The 22,308-nt window shown below is 40.0% G+C and overlaps 1 protein-coding gene and 1 long non-coding RNA gene across 3 annotated transcripts in view; one reads left to right on the plus strand and one right to left on the minus strand.

The window, feature by feature from the left end:
- Nucleotides 1–10,739, plus strand: part of LOC113891205 — a 50,766-nt gene extending 40,027 nt beyond the window's left edge. Inside the window, exons 3-4 of the long non-coding RNA XR_003510693.1 lie at nt 3,561–3,746; nt 9,122–10,739. This is a non-coding gene — a long non-coding RNA (uncharacterized LOC113891205). The remainder of the gene's footprint in view (nt 1–3,560; nt 3,747–9,121) is intronic.
- MKLN1 (muskelin 1) overlaps nt 1–22,308 on the minus strand; it is a 380,366-nt gene that overhangs the window by 244,519 nt on the left and 113,539 nt on the right. The window lies entirely within an intron of this gene.

Here is a 22,308-nt window from a genome sequence, read left to right on the forward strand (position 1 = left end):
CAAGGAGCAAGGAAATTACAAAGAAACATCAAGAAATGTATTTTTCCCCAGTTTTCTTGGGGACTTTTGGACAAATGGCCTTCCCTGCCCCCCAACTTGTGCTCTGGATTCCCCCAGTTGTAAAATAATTCAATAATACCCAATCCTCATTAGGTCAGATCACATGTCATGCTTCCCTGAGACTGGCCTCATCATGGTTGTCCTTTTGCATCCACTTGCTATTAAAAAAACAAACAAATGTATGTCATATTGCTCTGGATAGCACATGGAGTAAGAATAATTATGTTGAATAATGAATCAGCTTATCAGTATATGAAAACCAGAAGTACTGAACTGATGAACAGAAAATGATTTTAAAATGCCAGTCGTAGGGGCTGACCCTTTAAAGAGACAAGCTGAGGAAGATGTTTTGATGTGACCCCTGGAGGACAGTCTGCTGGCAGGCTAAACCACAGCCAACTGAGAGGGCCAACTACTCCCCAGATGCCTAAGGACCAGGAGCATTTCCAGGAGCTCAAACCACTGCTACTTTCTTCTCAACCTCCCAACAAAAGCTCAGAAAGTGCAAGGGCACCCCACAGGCCACTGAGCACATTCCCAATTGTCCTCTAGGGAAATCTGATGCTAAAAAATGGACCTTTTCCAAAATAGTGGTTCAAACCAGATGAGGAATTACAGAGAAGACAGCCTTCCATGGTAAATACCCAGCCTCCAAATCCCCAATGTCTTCATTAGGGGACTGAAAACACAGGCACACCAGCTGGTCTCCACTGCTTTGAAGCACTGTGGCACAGTGGAAAGAGCAATGCTGTAGGGCTGGAAATAAGAGACTAGCCTTCTAGTCTCCAGCTCTGCCAAGTTTTAGCTGGGTGACCTTGACAAAGGTACTTAAATTCTCTGGGTCTCACTTTCCTCATTTGTTAAATGAGGTTTGATTAAACCATGGTGCCTTCTGGTTCTGAAATCCTATCTTTCATCTTAATATTCCCACCTTACCTTTAAAGAAAATCACAGCAGGTTCTTGGGTGTTGTGTTTATTGGAGATCGTGCCTCTAACCTTTTCAATATTTTCATTGGCTTTCCTTCCACAAGATTAAACCTAAATTCTTTAGCATGACATTCAAGGTTCTTTGAGATCAGTCCATGCCTAGCTATTCAGCTGCCCTCCTCTTGCTCTCACCAATCATGTATTCTGTTCTGGCTATACTGGTCTATTTGTATGCCCCGTGCAATTTCAAATACTTACTGAGCATGTATTCTGTGCTAGACTCATCAGTAAGTCTTTTCACATATTGTTTACTTTATATTAATTAAAATAGAGCTCACTGCTATACAAACAAGCTATGTAGGGTCAATAGATTAATGTAATAGATTAGTCAAGTAACAGTTCAGGGTGGCAAGCCACCTTCCACCCAGGGTCCTTCTATTTTGCAGCTCCTCCATCCTCTAAGTTTCAGAGTCCTTTACTTCCAAAGCTAATAGCCAGGAAAGACAAGGAAGAAAAGGCACACCTACTCTTATCCTGGCCGAGAAATGATGTACATCACTTCTGCTCACATCCAATTAATGAGAACCAATCGTTTGATTCCCCCAGAAGTATAAGGCATTAGAAACTGGTTGGGCCAACTCCCAGAACATTTGATGCTATGGAAGAAGAGCATGAGTCTTGGATGGTCAGCTAGGCATTTCATGCCCTTCCTTGATCTGTGCTTAGTAATGTCTTATTCACCCTTCAAACCTCAGTCCAAGTGCTACCTTCGTTGTGAAGTCTTCTCTGACCTACATAGGCAGTTCTGTTGTTCAGTCATCAGTTGTGTCTGACTCTTCGCAACTCCATGGACTGCAGCATGCCAGGCGTCCCTGTCCCTCACCATCTCCCAGAGTTTGCCCAAGTTCATTTCCATTGCAGTTCTAGGTCCTTCTTTTTCTATGCCTCATGCACTTTTCACATTTCCCCATTATGACAATTATCATAATGTACTGTGTGGTTTGCTTGCCAGTCTACTCAACTGGACTATGAGCCTTAAGGGCAAAAATACTGTCTTTTTATTTTTGTATTTGGAAATCTTAGCATGCATGTGTCGGAGAAGGCGATGGCACCTCACTCCAGTACTCTTGCCTGGAAAATCCCATGGACAGAGGGGCCTGGTGGGCTGCAGTCCATGGGGTCGCTAGGAGTCAGACACGACTGAGCGACTTCACTTTCACTTTTCACTTTCATGCACTGGAGAAGGAAATGGCAACCCAGTCCAGTGTTCTTGCCTGGAGAATCCCAGGGACGGGGAAGCCTGGTGGGCTGCCGTCTCTGGGGTCGCACAGAGTCGGACACGACTGAAGCGACTTAGCAGCAGCAGCATGCATGTGTGCATACTAAGTTGTGTCCAGCTCTTTGCGAACTCCTGAACTGTAGCCCACTAGGCTCCTCTGTCCATGGAATCTTCCAGGGAAGAATACTGGAGTGGGTTACCATTTCCTTCTCCAGGAGATCGTCCCAACTCAGGGATTGAACCCGCATCTCTTGTGTCTTATGCATTGGCAGGCGCGTTCTTTACTACTGCGCCACTGCGGAGTGCTTGGTAATAGTAGTTTTACAATGAGATTTAATGAATTAATGTTAATGAATATTATCAGTGAGTGTATGAATGAATGCCTTAAGGAAAAGAAGTTGGTTTTTACAGAGGAACAAAACCTCAGTTTACAAAGTATATTGATGATTCAATCTTATCCATAATGCTAAAAGGAAAATAAGCTTTCCATACAAATGTTACAATTATAATCAATATTTTATATTATTATCAATATTCCTTTAGCATCTCCCTGAGGGTAGGGACCATATACATTTTGTTCTTTGATCTGACTCCACCATCTAGCACACCATCTGGCACATAGTAGGAACTCAGTAAATATTTCAGGAAGAGTGAAAGGATATAGAAATGAATGAAGACGGGCACCCTTAATCCCATGAGCCGCACAATAAGTACATGGCTTACATTACAAGAGAAAAGTGTTGATGGGGAGGTGAAAACTTACACCACAACTAGAAAAACAGAACAGAGCGCACATCAGGACTCTTACTATCATTACCTCGTACAAGCTATGTCATCATCCTCTTTATATAAGAAGATGAACAAACATAATTGGAGGAAACTAGAATCTCAGTGGCTATAGTTGCCTGTGAGTAAAATTAGGACAAATGGATGTCTCTAAAATGGCTGTACTATGAAATAGCCTTTATAAATTGGTTAATGAGAGAAGCAGGAAGCAAGAGTGCAGACAATTACGGAGTCGTGACAACTGTGAAAAACATATTGAGAAAAGACGAAAACATGTTTTTCATAGTTTCTGAAGAGGTGAAGGGGACAACAGAGGATGAAATGGTTGGATGGCATCACCGACTCGATGGACATGAGTTTGAGCAAGCTCCGGGAGTTGGTGATGGACAGGGAAGCTTGGTGTGTTGCAGTCCATGAGGTTGCAAAGAGTCGGACATGACTGAGCAACTGAACTGAACTGAGATGAGAGACAATTCTACAATGTTTATAATACATTTATTCTCATAGGTCCCATGTGACAAAGTTTGGATTAGATATTGCAGATGGCTTCAAGGGGATTACTTCCCAGACTTTGTCATGAGAAGCATTTGACAAGAAGGACAAAGTGCAAATGCATAAGCAACTTCCAATCAGAACCTCTGCACGGGCTTGGCCAGGTATCCTGAAACTCTGGGAAGTCCTAAACATAAACAAGTAAGTTTGCAGTGTGAACTGATCTGTGATGGTAACAAAGTCGGTGCTGATACTGACGGATTTTTTGTATGAACTGACCAAGGTGTTAATGGTAGGTCTAGGCATCAAGTAACCTGAAAAATAAGACAGTACACTTTTGCAAACCTTTGATGATACATGAGCTTGAAACCACTGGCCTGCCCTGAGGAGCTATCTGTCTCCCACTGTGGCAGGAACTGCTATGAGCTCAGCACACAGATGGACTAAGCTTCCTAGCCTCTTTTGAAATTGGGCAGAGCTATATGCCAGAGTTCTGGCAAATAGAAAGTGGGTGGAAGGACTGGATGCCAGTTCCAGGTCTGGCCCATGGAAAGCCTCCTGTGTAATATACAGCAGGCTCTCTCCCTACCCACTGGCTGAATGGAGAGGATTCTGAGAACCTAGAGGAAGCTAGAGCCATGTGTTGGAAGAAGTCTGTGAATTACTGCATAGATTTACCACTGCATGCCACACATCTCCACCCCTACTAATTTATATTATACTATATAGTCAAGAACAATAGCTTTTCATTGGGCCAAACCATTATTTTGAAGTCCCTTGTTATAACAGTTAGCTTATCTTGACTAATACATCCTATTTCTGAACTTTCCTCCTGGTCACAAGTAGGAAGAGAGGCTAGGGTAAATTTCAAGAGTCTCAGTCTCCAGCTTCAGAGGATCAAGACAAAAGACGACATCAGAGACAAAGCTCAACATAAGGGAATATCATATTTAGCAGAATTCTAGAGTTACATTTAAAGCTTAGACATCCCCATAGAGCTAAAGCCATGCATGTGAGTCTCTGCTTATCTAACTAGTCCCCTCTGGGGGTTTTCATACTCTTGAGAGTACAGTGAATAATCATCTCCCAAACATAGTTATCATATGAACCCTCAGTATAGTCCATTCAAATTTATGTGCTTAGGATCTAGTCAGATAATATGTGTGTGCTTAGTTACTTAGTCATGTTCAACTCTTTGTGATCCCATGGACTGTAGCCCACTAGGCTCCTCTGTTCATGGAATTTCCCAGCCAAAAGATACTGGAGTGGGTTGCCATTACCTCCTCCAGGGGATCTTCCCAACCCAAAGATCGAATCTGAGTCTCTTGCACTGGCAAGCGGATTCTTTCCCACTGCGCCACCTGTGAAGCCCCTAGTCAGATAGCACAACATTTAAAACCTGTTTTGCTTTTTACTAAACATGGTAATTATGAAGAAGAAAAAATCAACTAGTAAGTAACTTTGTGTTTGAAGGTATATTTTTAAAGTGATTATGCAAGGTTTGGTTGAATAAAATACTAATGAAATTATGGGGGAGCCAACCAAGCACTGTGGCAAAAAAAAAAAAAAAAAAAAAATGAGGCCTTTTAGTGCTTGCCTGAAGATGTTATTGGGAAACTTTTGTTTACTTGCCAGACTTTGAAAATTAAATCCTTCTTCAAGTAGCCTCGGGTGTTAAGGACAATAAATAAGATGTGCTGATTGAAAACATTTTAAAAAACAACTTGTTATAGCTTTTAAAATAACAAGGGATAAATTCAGCTTGAAATGGGATATACCAAATTCATATGGCCTGCTCGATAAAACACCAAGCTTTAAAGCTGGATTCTACAGGTCATCATTGTATTGATTCTCTACCAAATGAAATTTTGCAGGGGCCTGCGACAATAGCCCTAGGAAATGCTAGGTAGCTTCTACCTGTAAACCTGATCCCATTAACGAAAGGGGCAACTGATCTCCCTATCTTGAAAGTGCATAGATAAAGGGATGAACTGGAAGTTGGTCATGATTCAGAGGGAGGAAAAGGTAAGAGATTTAGGAGAAGAGTCCCTGAGGGCTTAGATGAAAGAATCAGTCTTGAAATAGTACTTTTCAAGAAATAAATTCTCTTGCCCTATTTTCAAGAGGTACAAACTAAACTATAATGATCCTCTAAATTTTCTAAAACCTCATCTTCTATCCCTTTTTCCAAGGCACTCCATTCCTTTGTCTTCCCACCTAAAATCTCTGGCTACAGTTAGATCCTGGAGAAGGAAATGGCTACCCACTCCAGTATTCTGGCCTGGAGAATTCCACGGACTGTATAGACCATGGGGTCGCAAAGAGACACGACTGAGCAACTTTCACACACAGTTAAGACCTGGTACTTCTTGAAGTACCACAGCTCTGTCTAAAATCACATAGGAATCCAGCAGACAAATAAGGCTTCCCAGGTGGCGCTAGTGGTAAAACCCACTTGCCAATGATGGGACTCAAAAGATGCAGATTCTATCCCTGGGTCGGGAAGATCCTCTGGAGAAAGAAATGGTAACCTGCTCCATTATTCTTGCATGGAAAATTCCATTGACAGAGGAACTGGGCTATAATCCATGGGGCCGCAAAGAGTCAGACGAGACTGAGCACACACCCACAGACAGACAGGTGGACTTAAGGAAATGTTGATAAGGTATGGTTGGGGAACTGACTTAAGGCTATCTCCCTCAAGATAGGATCTTTGATTAACACAAAGGATGTGTGGACTCCTTGTGCAGACTTGGCAGGAGTTCTTCAGGGGGAATCTGTGTGACCATGTAAGCTGTTACATGAGTGCTTCCCAACCTATTATCTCAATGATCAGATTCATTTCCCCCCCAAAGTTATAAGCTTTGAAAGAGTTTCGTCTACTAAAGAAAATATACTAAGAATTTTTAGGTACCAGGTATTGCATTAATATGTGCTTTACACACATTATCTAAAATCCTCAAATACTCTGAAAAATAGAAACGATTACCCCATCTTACAGACGAGTAAACTAAAGTTCATTTGTGTTAAATAATTAGCCCAAGTCTTACTGTTAGAAACTAAATTCTGATTGGTCTTACCTCCATACCCACATTCTTGCCAATAGATTCTCTACCCTACAGATAATACACACAACCAACCAGAAATTCATATTGTGAAGACACATCTTTATTATGAGTCAGTGTGGCATAATCCCCCATATTCCAGACCTCTGCCTCCCCACAAAAGAGAAAAGCTTTGCATTACTTAGTCAATCTGCTCAGGCTTTATTGTGAGTAAATATACAATGTCTTCTAGGCTTTTTTAAAGTATTGGACATGGTTCAAGTAAGTCCATTACTATCTGACTCTGAGATCCCAGAAAAAGTACCTTTACTGCCTCCCCTATCTAACTGGTAACTTGCAAGCCAAAAGCTTTAAAAATTACAGAATAAATGGAGAAAAAGGATATTACTAATTCCAGTAGTAAAATGAAAATTGTTAGGCCAGTATCCTAAGATTAAGTTCTCTCCTGATACGCAGAAAATTTCCAACAACTCCCTTGTTTTTGTGCTAGCTGAAAAACAAATAACAAAAACAAACATAAAAAGCAATCAAGCAATAGTAACCTAAAAGCCCTTCTGGGTATCCAGAAATACAGGACAACCTTGAGCAAAGTTTAACTGGCTAGATATTTAACTATTGTAAAATGAAAGTGTTTATTTGGAGATTTTAAAATAACTCATCTTCCTTAGAAACCCAAATTCTTACTTTTAGTAATGAACTCCTTTAACCTAGTTGCTTATATTTTCAATGGATTAGTTATTTATAGCAACTCAAAGATAAGAAGTAAACATCAACCAAAGAGAACAGATGCATACTTTTTCCTCACCCTTGAATTTGAACAGTACTCAAGAAACATCTAAAGATCTGGCTATTTTGCATCCAAAGAAAATGCTCTTCCTTAATTGTTTAGAGTCTAAAGTGGTTTTGGTTGGGGGGAGGAATGGAAGGCCAATGGAGAGTTATTTTAAAATGCCATAAAAGAGTCTTCTGTATCTGAACTCCCCAAAGTGTTCTGTCTTAAATACGTGTTAGCAAAAAGATTTGTTTATTCATAGCTAAATTCTGACTAATGACTGATTTCAGAGTACCTTTTTCTGGGCTCAGAGAAAAAGTAGTCTCTGCTAGACTTCATATTCCAGAAAGTTCTGCCCTGACTGACCAACCTCCGAGATAAACGAGCTCCTGCATCAACTCCATAAAGAGGATAAAACCTCAGTCTTAATCTTCTTATCCTTTACACAGGATAAAGGCTGTCTCCTAGGTGTCAGGCAACAACTCAGAGCCCTTTTATCTGAACATTCAAAGTAGGGATGATCATTTTAACACAGTGCAAGTAGACAGGTTCTCTTTTTAAAACCCATTTTTTAAACTGGCTCTCATCACCTTCACCCAGTGATCAGTATTAGCTTTATTAGTAGTGGGACATTCAGATATAATGTAGGCCTAATACGAGGCAGTAGGAAGTATACAGCATTCCCCAATGGAGAATTCTTACCAAAATGTTTAATCTGATTCTTCTCAAGTTTTTAGATCCAACTTTGAGTTTACAAGAAATACAGAGGACAGAAGAACAAGTTTAACAACACCAAGAGGAAACAATCAGACAAATCTAGCAAGTGGGACATTCTGTAGAACAATTTGCCCAGAATGGTTGAGAAGTCAATGTCATGAAAAGAAAATGCATGTGGGTGTGGTGCTGTGAGACGGGTCTAGATTAGGAGCCTTAAGAAGCACCAGAACCAAATGAGATATGTGGACCTTGTTTAGTTAGCCATCTTTAAAAGATATTTGCGGGGGGAAGGAAAAAAGGGAGACATTCTTAAAGGGTATATAGTTTGTTTGGCATAATGAAAAAGTTTTGGAAATAGTGGTGGTGATTACACGTAGTGAATTTACTTAATGCCACTGAATTGAATACTTTAAAATGGTAAATTTTACATTATGTATACTTTACCACATATTTTTAAAAAGATATTTTGGGAACAAATAGTGAATATTTGAATGTGGGTGGGTATTTAAATACTATTGAGAAGTTATATGAATTGTGTGAAATGTGATAATGGAACTGTGTACCTAACAAAGATGTGTATATTATTTAGAGATGAATGTTGAAATATTTAGGGGGGAAATATATTTTATATATATATATATATGCTTCTATGAGTGAAAAGTGAAAGCTTCAGTTGCTCAGTCGTATCTGACTCCTTGCAACCTCATAAACTATAGCCTTCTAGGCTCCTCTGTCCATGGAATTCTCTAGGCAAGAATACTGGAGTGGGTTGCCATTCCCTTCTCCAGGGAATCTTCCCAACCCAGGGATCAAACTCGGATCTCTTGCATTGCAGGCAGATTCTTTACCATCTGAGCCACCAGGAAAGCCCCATATGCTTCTATAACTTGCTTTAAATAACTTCAGCAAAAAAGAAGAAAAAGGAAAACTTGAGAACATCTGGCAAACTGTTAGCAATTGTTTGATCTAGGTGATGAATATTGGATATTCATTATACTATTCTGATTCCTTCTCTCTATCAGAATTCTGCAAAGGAATCACGGACAAATCACCCTTCTGTAAAACAGCACAAACAATGATTGGAATTCTGAACTGGAGATATAAGTTACTTTGAGGTGATGCTCTCTGGAAGGCCAGAATGTCCAGGGTAAGGAGGACAGTGGCACAGGATGAGTGTTGGTGGTTAGAGTCATGTAACCCTAACAGAGGTGTTACATATAAAAAAAGCAGCTGAAAAGAAAGTTCAAAAGGGAGAAGCAAAAGTTTCAACCCAAAACCAGAGTGCCGGAAATCTGCACAGAGAATCATTGCTCTCAGCTATAACTGGCTCCTCTGCTACCCCTACGTCCTCCCTTGGGGTTTGGGCTGCTTAATTGCACTGAAAGGTCAAGAATTGTTGCAGCTCTGGGAGCTAAACAGAAAGGAAAAGGACTATTTTCACCAAAGGCACTGTAGGTCACTTCCTTTTTACAAAACAATGCACCATAATGCAAGTCAAGATTGTGTCTCTCCTGTACAGTTTTGAAGTTCATCTCCATCCTCATACTTCGTGAAGAGAACTTTAGTAAACCCTGACTAGAAGTGCACCCAGAAGAGAAAAGAAGAAGACTTTGAAAAAGAACCACCCAGAGCACTAATATAGTAAATTCATGGCTTCCCCTGCCCAAAATACCTGATAACATCTGCAAAGCGCTTCATTTATACCAACAATTGTAACCTTGTTATAAAACACAAATTGCTTTAATAATTCTTCAATTTCCCTATGGGTTAAAATCTTCCTTGGAAATCTTGAAATGAACAGCTTCTTCTCATGGATCTTTGATTTTAATGGCACTGTGAAGCATTCTTACTCACCAAGGTATTCTGCTCAGGTTTGGTTTGACCTGTCTTCTCTGCTACCTGCATCTCTGTATCTCTGTCAGGAACCTTCCTCTGACTACAAGCATCAAGAGAGGAACATGAATCTTCTTTCTATCCTCTCCTTCCTACTCTGCTAGAGGGGAGAGTACCTTGATTGTAGGCAGAGATCTACATTTACAGTGAGTAGGGTCGCTGGTCCTTCCTCATCTTCCTTCTGTCTCCACCCTCTTCCTTCCCTCTCTTTTCTCCTTCCAGGCAGCATCATCAATTTACGAGGGCAACTCTCCCTCACACTACAAAGTTCAGCTATTAGTTCAGCTATTTTGTTCTTCTCCATTCTCTCCAATGTTCCTGATTGCTCTCTTATCAACACACCCAGAGGAGAGTGATAACACTGCAAGATTCAAGTTTGGACTTAGGGCAAAGAAAAAATGTCCCCTAAATCTTCTAACTTGGTTGTCAGATCTAGACCAGTTTAACAGAGAGCTCTGTATTAACATTTTAGGTGCAGCCTGATTAACAAAATATTATATCACTATTGACTCTACTATCTGGGCAAAATCTGGATTTAGGTTTTCTTTTATCCTTTGTCCTAGTAATACTTTAATCTATCTATCCATCTATTCATCCAACCATCCATTTGTTCATGTATCTATCTTTCATCCATCTTTCTATATATATCTAACAGCTTTTTTGAGATATACATCACATAATATACAATTCACCCATTTAAAGTATACCGCTCAATATTTTTATTATATTTACAGAGTTGTGTAAACATAACCACAGTCAATTTTAGAATATTTTATCACCCCCCCAAAAGAAACTTTGTACCCATTAGCAGTCACTCTGTATTTCCTCCTAACCTCCTCCATCAAACCTCAGCAATTAAGCAATTGCTACTCTATTTTCTGTCTCTATAAAGTAGCTTTTCTGGATATTTCATATAAATGGAATCAAGCTTTTTTCACGTAGCATGGTGTGTTCAAAGTTTATCCATGTTGCAGTAATTCATTCTTTTTCATTGCCAAATAACATCCACTGTATGGATATACCATATTTTATTTAACCATTCATCAGCTGATAGACATTTGGATTGTTTTCTTCCTTCCTTTTTTCCTTTCTTCCTCCCTCCCTCCTTTTCTTTCTTTTTTTGTAGACTGGAATAGCATAACCATTTTCAATAGCCAAAGAATGGAGAAGCAGGACTCTAGTTCAGGAATCAGCTTCTCTGGATTGTTTCTAATTTTAGACCATTATGAGTACTGCTGCTATGATCATGCATGTACAGTTTCTGTGCTGACATATATTTTCATTTCTTTTGGTTGTATATGTAGGAGAGAAGTTGATGGGTTATATAGTATCCATCTGTTGTAGTCTATTGAGGAGCTGCCAGACAGATTTCCAAAGTGGCATACCATTTTATATTTCCACCAGAATGTATAAAAATTCCAATTTCTCCACATCGTCACCAAACCTTAACATTATCTGTCGTTTTGATTATAGCCATCCTAGAGAGTACGAAGAGGTATCTCAGTTTAGATTTAAAAACATTTTTTTAAATTTATTTTATTCATTTAGTTTTTATTTTATTTTTGGGTGCTCTGGGTCTTCATTGCTGCATGCAGGCTTTCTCTAGTTGCAGAGAGCCTGAGCTACTTTCGAGTCGAGGTGTGTGGGTTTCCCACCGCAGCGGCTCCTCTTGTTGTGGAGCACTGGCTCTAAGGCCCATGGGCTTCAGTAGTTGCGGCACAAGGGCTCAAGAGCACAGGCTCAGTAGTTGTGGTGCACAGGCTTAGTTGCTCCACGGCATGTGGGATCTTCTTGGACCAGGGATCAAACCAGTGTCCTCTGAGTTGCAAGGCAGATTCTTAACCACTGGACCGCCAGGGAAGCCCTCATTTTAGTTTTGATTTGTGTTTCCCTGATGGCAAATGATGTTGAGCATCTTTTCATGTGCTTGTTAATTGGCCTTTTTTGTATATCTTCCTTAAAGGAATGTTTATTCAAATTCTTTGTTGATTTTATTTTTTTAGGGTATCAAATGTGATTGATTTTTATTGTTTTTGTAAGCAATTTAGGGTCCTCTGGGTACATCCATTTTGGGAGGAAACCAGGTTGCTTTTGTAGGGCATGCCTGATGTGGTCCTAAGATTGGTTCACACGGTTTTATTTATTTTAAAAAGGACTTTTTGGAGTATAGTTGATTTACAGTGTTGTGTTATTTTCAGGTGTACATCAAAGTGAATCATTTATATTTATATATATATATATAATATATATATTATATATATATATATGCTGCTGCTGCTAAGTCACTTCAGTCATGTCCGACTCTATACGACCCCATAGACGGCAGCCCACCAGGCTCCTCTGTCCCTGGGATTCTCCAGGCAAGAATACTGGAGTGGGTTGCCATTTCCTTCTCCAATGCATGAAAGTGAAAACTGAAAGTGAAGTCGCTCAGTCCTGCCTGACTCTTAGCGACCCCGTGGACTGCAGCCTACCAGGCTCCTCCATCCATGGGATTTTCCAGGCAAGAGTACTGGAGTGGGGTGCCATTGCCTTTATACACATATATACATATATAAAACTAGTTAGTATAATCCTTTTTATTTTTGTGGAGTTGATAGTAATGTCCTCTTTTATTTCTGATTTTAGTAATCTGAATCTTCTTTCTTCGTTTTTTGGTCAGTCTAGCTAAAGGTTTGTCATTTTGTTGATCTTTTCAAAGAACCAGCTTTGGGTTTTGTTCATTTTCTCTATTGTCTTTCCTATCTTTTGTTTTATTAATTTCTGCTCTAATCTACTACTTCCTTCTATCTGCTTGATTTGGACTTAGTTTGCTCTTCTTTTTCTAGTTTCTAAAATGGAAGAATAGGTTATTGATCTGAGATCCTTTTCTTTTTTTCTCTTCAACATAAGCATCCACAGCTGTACATTTCCTTCTAAGAACTGCTTCGGTACATTCCATAAGTTTTGTTATGTTTTGCTTTTATTTTCATTCATCTCAAAATATTTTCTAATTTCTTTATCAGGTTTTTTTTTTTTTTTTTTTTGACCTATTTGTTATTTAGGAGTAAATTATTTACCATCCAGATATCTGTGTATTTATCAAATTTCCTTGTCTTATTGATTCTACTTTATTTCCATTGTGGTCAGAACTCACGCCTTTTATAACTTCAAACCTTTGAAATAACCTAGAGTATAGTCTATCTTGGAGAATAGTCCATATTCATATGAAAAGAATGTGTACTTTGCTGTTGGTTGTTGGAACATTTTATAGATGTCTGTTAGATCTAATTGGTTTATAGTTTTGTTACAAACCCAATAATACATATTATAATTATGAATTAATATAATTTTATATCTTTTTTTTTAAGTTAAAAACAGAAAGGAAAGCAGGTTATATTTAGGGTTTGTTTTATCGCCTTCTTATTTACCAGTTCTGGTTCTCTTCATTTGTTCCCATGGATTTGAGTTACCATCTTGTTGCACTTCTTACTCTACTATAGCTTTTCGTTCCCACCCACCTCCATTGTGAAATGTGTTCTTTTATACAATTGCTTTCTAGATCATTAAAGAGAAAAAAGGAGAAAAATTATGCATTGATATACTGTCTTTTATTCTTACATAATTGTATTTACTAGTCCTCTTTGGATTTTGTGTGGATTTGAATTACTGACTGGGATTACTTGTGTTCAGTTTGAAGAACTTCCTCGTTTCATATAACTCTAGCTGGCAATTAATTCTCTCAGATTTTGCTTATTGGGAATGTCTCTATTTCACTTTCATTTTTGAGAAATAGTTTCCTGGATAAAAGATTCTGATTTGAGCAGATTTTTTCCCTCAGCACTTTAGTTTCTTAAAAAAAAAAAAAATATATATATATATATATATATATATATATTTATTTATTTATTTATTTTTGGCTGTGCTGGGTCTTTGTTGCAGGCTTTCTTTAGTTGCAGTGTCTGGGCTTCTCATTAGGGTGGCTTCTCTTTTTGTAGAGCCCTGGCTCCAAGGAGCATGGGCTTAGTTGCTCTGGGGCATGTGGAATCTTCTCAGACTAGGGATCAAACCCATGTCCCCTGCATTTGCAGGTGTATTCCCAACCACTGGACCACCAGGGAAGTCCTCCCCCCAGCACTTTAAATATGCCACCTCACTGCTTTCTAGCCCCCATTGTCTCTGGTGAGAAGTCAGCTATTAGTCTTATTTGGATTCCCTTGTTTGTGATGAGTTTATCCTCGCTGTTTTCCAAATATTCTCCTTCATCATTTTTACTATGATGTGTCTGAATGTGGATCTAGGTTTATTCTACTTGGGATTAGTTGAGAAGTTTTCAGCCATTCTTTCTATTTTTTCTGCTCCTTTCTTTCTCCTGTACTCCCATTATACATATGTTGATGTACTTAATGCTTCTTACATTTCTCTGAAGTTCTGTTCATTACTTCTTCATCCTCCTTTCTCTCTGTTCTTGAGATCAAATAATAGCTATCTATCTCGTTTGCTGATTCTTTCTTCTGCCAGTTCAATTATATTATTGAGCTCCTCTAGCGATTTTTTTTTCCTAATTATCACAATTTTCAGGCTTGGGACATCCGTTAGGTTCTTTCAAAATAATAATAATTTCCATCTCTTTACTGATTATCTTACGGGAGATTTTTATCCTACCTTCTTTTGCTTCTTTAAGTTTGGTTTTCTTCAGTTCTTTGAATATATTTATAATAGCTGCTTTGAAGTCTTGTCTGCTAAGCTGGATCTGAGCCCTCTCACAGGGTGTTTCTATTGACTGCTTTTTTCCTCCTGTTTGGGTCACATTACACTTTCCTGTTTCTTTGCATGTCTCATAAGTTTTTTGTTGAAAACTGAACATTTTAGATAATATATTGTAGCAAGGCTAGATACTGATCCTCTCAACCTTATTGTTTATTTTTTAACTTATGAGCTTATTGTTGTAATTTGCCTTTTTATTTCTTCCATGACTGAGCTAAACTATCTTGGTAAATTCTATTTCCCTACAGTTTGAAACCTCTGATGTTGCTCCTCAGAAGATGCATATTTGGCCTCGTGTACAGTCATCCTGGGATGATGTTGATTTTAGCATAGTTCTCTTTGACTGTCTCTGTCCCCAGTCTCCCTAAATTGTCTGTCTTTGTTGTTATGATCCCTAGATATTAGGCTCTATTAGTTGTTAGCAAATCACTCTGTTGTTTTCAACAATGCTTGTTGCATACATTGCTACACAGTCTGATCCAGTTAATTTTAAGACCCTCTGCAGAGGTAGTTTTTGAGGCCAGTCTTTGAGATTTGTTCTGATCCTAGGAGGGCTCTTCTTAGCTGTCTTTTTCTCTGGTCCTTTCTAGTAAAATGAACTGGCCTATAGTCAGGCTTGTTGTTCTCAAAGAGATACCAACTCCCCCTTAATTGCTTATCACCAAAATCTCCATTGTTTTCCAAGACTCTCTTCAGTTTGAATTTCCCCACATTCTTTTCCAAATAAAGTCTGTTCCCTTGTTGAGAGCTTCTGAGGGAACAGTGACCCACTTCTCATGGAGTAATACCCTTTTTTTACAAGTGAGGTGCCGGATTGGGGTGGTAGCCTTTGATCTTCTTGGCTTTCATCTCCCTTTACGGAACAACAATGTTAAATGGTAAATAATTTTCACCAGGTATGGTTGTTTTGTTGAGGAGTGAGTCTGTGAAGCTCTCCATACCACCATTTTGGAAATCATCCCCTAATGCAATCTTAAGAGTATTAAATCTCTTCTAGACTGCTAATAGCATTTTTCTGAACTATGCAGAATTTGGGTTCTGAACCAATTATGATATGAAGACTAAACTGGAGGAGAATTTGGAGGTAAAGCTACCGATAGATCACCCCTGACCAAATGAAAACTTCATAGAGAAGATCTGAGAACCATCTCCCTCGTGCATTCCAAGCATAGAATACCAGCAGATCCTGATCAAAATAAACCACTAAAACAGGTATCAGGAAACAAAGGTACTAAATTTCAGCTCTCTTCCTGGTTTTCTGGGTGACCCTGAGTAAGCCAGTTAACCTCCTCTGAGTTCTAGTTCCCAGGAATAGCAAAGTGTTTTAAACTATTTGTCTTACCCCTGGCCCTCAAATAGGACATGTGGTTTAGATTGTATTTATGATGGAGTGATTTTCACTAAATCTTCCCTATTCTTTTTCCCTCCTGCTGTTTCCTGAGACTGACATCATGCCTCTGGGAAATATCTGCCTGGGCTTTGAGAGCTATTGCTACTTTGGGTTTGTGAACTCCAGATTGAGTCCTGTCTGATAAGCATCATGTTCTAAACACCTCACACTTGTTGGATGAAGAAAGGAAATCACAAAGGCTTATCCCTACCCGCACTAAATGTTTTAATTTGTGAAAGAAAAGACAGTAGGAAACTTGGAATTTCCAGCTCTGGTCTTTCAGTCATGATCTACTGTTCCAAGTCAGAATCGTGTATTATCCTCCTTGGGCATTATCGTTTTTGGTCACTTAAAATGAAGTTGCTCCCAGACAATTCATCTCCCAGCTATTTTTGGAACAAAGTTTGCCTCTAGTAGAATCTTTATAAGATCCTGTGGTCCTGACAGTTTTTGCTGACTTCTTAACAAGCACTGCCACAAGCCATTTGAATACCTTGGAGATCAAGATTAACAAGTCCCATCAGTCATTAAGGTGGTTAAAAATCAGGCTCCCTCCCTTCAGAGATTAGGTTTAACAGGCTCACCCACAGGATTAAAGGAGTCTTTAGCCAAAAAACCCCAGATATAAATTGAAAGCTTACTGACCAAACCAAGATCCAGCTAGTTTTCTTATTAGCAGCAGTCACACTATTCTCCTGACTGGGAGGCAGAGTTTTCACAGCATAATAAGTTGTTAAAAACACTTGGAGCCCAGAAGGGCATCATTGCTTAACAGTTACAGAGTTTTTGTTTTGGATGATGGTAAAGTTTTGCAAAGAGACAGTGGTAATGGTTACACAAGATTATGAATATACTTATTGCCACTGAATAGCATATTCTAAAATGGTCAAAATAGTCGACTTCATGTTATGTATATTCTATCCTCCCCCAACACAAAACACGTGGGTCCCCACTGCTGCTGGCTCTCTGTCCAGAATGTTCCTCAAATTGTTTAATAATAACATTTAATCTGAGGCTCTGCCAGCACCTGAGTTTCCCGAAGAGCTCCAAAGATTTCCTGAGTTATTAGTGCCAACAACATGGCAAATGGGAAAAAAAAAAATTAACTTCCCATATCCCTGCCTGTTTCCCCAGAAATTTGGAAATAATATGTAGCTACTTAGAGTCCACGGGTGCAGAAAGGCTTAAGATGGGAGTATGTACATTTGGAGTTGGCCTCAGCTGGCATCCACTTCCTCGTGCCCTCATTAAGTGGTACCTGAAATAACTAGCAGGATCATAAAGTGGCTTACCCTAATCCTTCAAATTGTTAGACTTAATCAAGAATTATGACACGATATCTCCAATTAACTGCCAATAGTTTTGAACGTTCTTTTCTGACTGACTATGCCTTTTTCCTGTTTATCTGTTAGCCCACTGCAGCCTTGTGACCCAAGGCTCTGGAGTGGATCAGCCCTCCTACTCACTCCCTCCTGCGCACACCACATCTCCATGGAAACAGCTTGTCAGGCCTTGTTTGGCTGCAGGTTCTGAAGACCTCTCATCTGCAGCCTCAATCCTGCACAGATTCAGTCTTAATAAGCCAGGATTCTAAGTAGGAACTTGTATTAGGAGGCCCATCCTCTCTTGCTGGTGGGTCTGGAATTGTCTTTAAGATTCCTTCAGGGTACACCTGAAGAATCCCCAGTGCTGGCTAAGTTGCCCTGACCTTCCACCACTGATATTCAGGTCAATGGCAGGGTTTCTGTCTTGAGTTCCTGCTTCAACCTGAACTCATCATCTCCTTCCAGCAAGCCTTCAGCCTTCATCTCTCCCCACCCACCAAAGGTGAGTCTTTCTAAACTCTGCAGGCCCCACCTGTGACCTAATCACCAAGGTCACTTGGTAACTGCTTTTGTATCTCTCAGTCTTATCTTTCTTGCATTCCTATTGCCTCTGCTATGGCTCAGGCCCACATTATTTCCTTCTTCAGTTACTGCAAGTTCCTCCAACCTGGTCCTCCTGCAACAAGGCACAGCCAAAGACAGTCCTTAGCAGGTGGCTACTGCTGTGGGCCATTATTCCAGTACCAAGCAATGGGTCCTGCTCAGCCACTGGTTGGCACCACAGTGGGCCCTGCCCACAATCAACCAAGTGTCAAGCAGCAACCTGATGTTGTTCAGTCACTAAGTCGTGTCTGATTTTGTGACCTCATGGACTGCAGCACCAGGCTTCCCCCTGTCCTTCACCATCTCCTGGAGCTTTCTCAAACTCATGTCTATTGAGTTGGTGATGCCATCCAACCATCTCATCCTCTGTTGTCCCCTTCTCCTCCTGCCCTCAATCTTTCCCAGCATCAGGGTCTTTTCTAATTAGTTGGCTCTTCACATTGGGTGGCCAAAGTATTGGAGTTTCAGCTCCAGCATCATTCCTTCCAATGAATATTCAGGGTTGATTTCCTTAAGAACTGACTAGTTTGATGGTTTGATCTCAGTGCAGTCCAAGGGACTCTTAAGACTCTTCTCCAACACCACAATTTGAAAGCATCAATTATTTGGCACTCAGCCTTCTTTATGGTCCAACTCTCACATCCATACACGATTACTGGAAAAAACATAGCTTTGACTATGTCACCTTTGTCAGTAAAGTGATGTCTCTGTTTTTTAATACGCTGTCTAGGTTTGTCATAGCTTTTCTTCCAAGGAGTAAGCATCTTTTAATATCATGGCTGCAGTTACCATCCGCAGTGATTTTGCTGCACAAGAAAATAAAATCTGCCACTGTTTCCACTTTTCCCCCCATCAATTTGCCATGAATTGATGGGACCCGATGCCATGATCTGGCACTTTCTTGTCAGAACAGAGAATAACGTTCATTTGGTGGAGGTTTACAGAAACATCATTACCTGACTATGATGTGACCTCAAGAACAGAGGCTCCGACATCAAGAAGTTTGCAACAACTCACCACATCTCTCCCTCCCCTTTCCCAGAAAAGGGCTTTGCTGAGAGCTTTTGAAGAGTTTGGGGGTTTTTCAGGCATGAGCTACCCATCTCCTTTCAGGGTCCTGCAATAATAATAAATCTTTCTCTGTTCCAAACTCCAAAGTTTTGGTATTGTTTGGCATCACTGTGAGTCAGGCACACAGACTTGCATTTTGGTAACACTCCTTGCATCCTTGAATCCAATCTCTAGATTACAGCCAGTGAGAAAACTTCCTTAAAAAACATATTTGATATATCCTTCCCCCGCAGGTCAGTTAGTCATTCCCATTGGCCTTGGGATAGAATTCAGACCCTCTTACATACACATACAGGATTACACCTTTACAACCTGATCCCTGCTCACCTCTCCAGGGTCAATTCTTGCCCATTCCCCTGCATGTTCTGATCTAGGCCACACTAAACCACTTTACTTCTCCAGTGAACCTCCTGTTCTTTCTCCGCCTCTGCAACTTTGAACTGCTGCATCCTCCACCTGGAGGATCCCAACTCCATGTCCCTCTCCACCACCCCACCCGCCTACCCCCTGCTCCATAACCTTTCACATTCTTGGGGAAGCTTCTCCAACTGTCAAGTCTTAAGTCCCTCTTCTATGTTCTCTTAGAGGGCCTATGTTTCCTCCCTTTTTGCTTGACTGTCAACTCCCTGAGGGCAAGGAACATGCCAACCTCTAGTTCAGTGCCTAATATGTTTGTTCAATGTCTGTTGTATATGTGAAAGAGCAAAGAATAAAATTCTAGAATAAAAATGCCACCACATGCTAATTACAAGTACATCCTTTTCCAGAGTCTTCTGTTGTCAGGCATCATTCATCCACCAGATTGGACCAGGCATTGCTACCCCACCAGAACTGCGACTTGGACTGCTGACCACTGTCCTTGCGGGGCCATCTACAAATGGGTCAGTTGCCCCAGTTCACTCTGGCTAGTCCTGGTTGCTTCTTCTTGGCTAGTCACTGGGGAGGTCCCTGCTGGCCTTGTGGCTGAACCCGTGTGGCCTCAGTCAGCAGCTGGAGAGCCATTCCTGAGGGCTGAGATAGTGACTCAGCCCTTCCCTCTCATTGCCCAGGCGAGATTCCTTCCTCCCTGGTTATGCAAGGTCACACAGACTATGTTTTCCTTAGTGGAGTCCAAAATTTGGAATCATGGTAAGAGGAGAAAATGGCAGTTAGTCTCAGGAATAGATAAGATCCATCATGTTTCTCCAGGAGAGGATTCCTTTTTTTCTCTTTTTGTTTTTTGGTGGGTTGTGGGTGGGTGAAAGAAGTGGTAAGGAACCTGTGTTCATATATAAAGAGATAAATCCAAGGAGAATTTGCATGTTTATGGATGCTTTTTGCTGCAAAGTTCAATGTATTATTTGGGAAAGAAGCCAGAAAAAGAGAGACTTCTCACCAGAGGTAGTTGGCCACCCATGTGTGTGAAACAGCATTTAGCCCTCAGCCCTGTTCTGTTCACTTGTCCCTGAATGGACAATCTCTTATTTTCCAGAATGAGAAACCAACCAATTTTTTGCTGTGGACCTGAATGACATGAAAAAAAAAACGGGGAAGGGATTTTGCAAAAATTAGGTTCCCTTGCTTGCAGTATAAGGCTGACACAGACAGGGAGGTATAAGGACTCTAGGAAGAGGAAATAGCAAAGTAAAGGCACAAGCTCACCATCTTCCCTGCAGTAAGAAAGTAAAAGATCCATTAGATGAGAAAATGTACCTGAAAGCACTTAGCACAGTGCTTGGCAAATGGATGAGATTCAATAATATTGACTCTTTTTGTTTTTCTCTATGCTCTGTGTAGGGACTCATAAGGCAGATTTTGTGTAGGAAGAATATAGGGGGAAACAGTGGGAATGAGGGAGCATTCTCTACCTGGATGATAGTCAAAATCTTGCTGTTAGAGTTTCTTTCCTTTGTATCAAAAAACAAATACCAACTAGAGGCAAAGCACATTGTTTTCAGACATTTCTATTTTAGTAATAATGGTTTGTTATATTCTTTTTCTTTCAGGCAGTAATGGTATGAACGTATAGGCATTAAACTCACAGATGAGGGAGGAAATACACATTTTCTATTACTCTAAGCTAGACAAAAACCTATCAGTCTAAACTGGAATACTACCACTCATAACATCTACTATATAAATAAACAATTTTAACAAGTATAAGGTTCTAGTAGAGATGAGCCAGCTAAGGAAGAGACTAAGGAACAACTGGGTCATTAACCTCAGTACTGAGATAGTTTCTTAATTGGACATGTCAGGAGACAAGATCTTGTCTGTTGACAACTTAGAAAGTTGCAGTTGTGGAAGCAAAGGGAAAACAGAAAGCATAAGCACTTTCACGCATATGAAGCTCTTAACAGGCAGCTTCTAACTCCACGTATGTACTACCCAAACCAGATAAGCACACTCAGAGTACTTGACAGTGCTCAATAACTGTTTAAAAAAAAAAAAAAACTGAAAGCAAAACAAAATGAAACAAACAAAACTGGTACTTGTTAACATCAGTCAGCTATGTCCCACTTTAGGTTCAGTAATGAAAAGTGAAAGTGAAAGTCACTCAGTCGTGTCCGACTCTTTGTGACCCCGTGGACTATAAAGTCCATGGAATTCTCCAGGCCAGAATACTAGACTGGGTAGCCTTTCCCTTCTCCAGGAGATCTTCTCAACCCAGGGATCGAACCCAGGTCTCCTGCATTGCAGGCGAATTCTTTACCAGCTGAGCCACAAGGGAAGCCCAAGAATACTGGAGGGGGTAGCCTATCCCTTCTCCAGGGGATCTTCCTGACCCAGGAATCGAATGGTGATCTCCTGCATTGCAGGCAGATTCTTTACCAACTGAGCTATTAGGGAAGACAGGTTCAATCATGCTATCAGATTAATATAAGCTCTGAAACCAAGTACCCATGTTCTATGATTATACAGCATCATCCCACATGTACTTTCTTTTTATACCCAACAGTTTTGTACTCAACATATATTCAATATGTAGTCTTTACCACCTCCATTTACAAGTAAAGGAACCATGTCATAATAGGTAAGTTGGCTTGCTCAGATTAGCAAGAAAATTAGTTAACCTAGAATCTAAGATTCCTAGCTCCAAAATGAATAGATGAAATGTTGAAATATCCTTTATTAGGGACAAAGAGATCCTCCTTAATATTTTAATGGAAAACTATTACAACTCATTATTTAAAAGACAAAG

Source organism: Bos indicus x Bos taurus, chromosome 4 (genome assembly GCF_003369695.1).
Source record: "Bos indicus x Bos taurus breed Angus x Brahman F1 hybrid chromosome 4, Bos_hybrid_MaternalHap_v2.0, whole genome shotgun sequence".
In the NCBI taxonomy this organism is placed as follows: Eukaryota; Metazoa; Chordata; class Mammalia; order Artiodactyla; family Bovidae; genus Bos; species Bos indicus x Bos taurus.